Consider the following 1142-nt stretch of genomic DNA (forward strand, 5'->3'; position numbering starts at 1 on the left):
TGACCCCCAATTCTACCTTACAAATCTGGCTAGACCAGAGCATGTACATGAGTACAGATAAGAGCTGGAAATACAAGGAATACAGGACAGATAAACTCCTCGGGATCAATATTGAGAGTAGCCATACCAGGAGGGGAAGAGGAAGGTGTGGGGAGAAAGAGAGAAACAATCACAATAATCTACCTATATCCCCCTCCCAGGGGGATGGACAACAGACAAGGGGGTAAAGGGAGACATTAAACAGTGCAAGACATGAAAGAATAGTAATAATTTATAAATTATCAAGGGTTCATGAGGAAGGAATGGAGGGAGGGAGGGAGAGGGAGGGAGTGGACAAAACGAGGAGCTGATACCAAGGGCTCAAGTAGAAAGAAAATGCTTTGAAAATGATGATGGCAACATATGCACAAATGTGCTTGACCCGATAGATGGATGTATGGATTGTGATAAGAGTTGTACGAGCCCCCAATAAAATTATTTATAAAAAAAGAAAGAACTTTGTAGCAAGAAGTTCTCTGTTATCAAGAAGGCATCCAGCCTGGTCCAGAGCCCTCTTCCAACTCAGTTAGCGGCAGTTTGATGAGGCAGAAAGATGGAGTGGGATGCAGGAAGACGGCAGGCCTGTGGGTGCAGACTCACATGGACCTAAGGTCAGCAGGAACATGGCAGGGTACTGACAGCTCTGGCACAGAATCCCAGCAAGCAGGAAGGCAAAGAGGCAAAAAGAGTGAGGGAGTTGTCCCCAGCATTTCTCTTATAAAAAAGCCGCACCTCCCAGGAGACAGCCTCAAGTTGGGACCTGATTGACCGTTTGGACTCCGCCCTTTCACAAGTGTACATCCACAGAAAGCTTAACTACCATTGTGCCCTTGCGGTTGTTAGCACATGTGGATGAGAGTTTGGCCTCACATTGTGTGTGCAGGGTTTCCTAAGCTTCCTCTGTTCCAGGCTGCTACACTGTGTTAGGACAGCCGGAAGGACTCTCAGTCTGAGCACAGCAGCTGGGCGGTGTCGAGGCAGTTTCCTGGAGGATTTGAGGAGTTCAGGGACCTTGTGGTCACCTGCCAGGCAATGCAGTGAAAGCCTGGAAAAGAAATGTCATGGAATAGAGTATCTTTTGAAGGCGTCCTGGTGGCACAGTG

This window comes from Echinops telfairi, unplaced genomic scaffold (assembly GCF_000313985.2).
Source record: "Echinops telfairi isolate 266 unplaced genomic scaffold, ASM31398v2 ScPeMD7_25;HRSCAF=90, whole genome shotgun sequence".
NCBI lineage: Eukaryota > Metazoa > Chordata > Mammalia > Afrosoricida > Tenrecidae > Echinops > Echinops telfairi.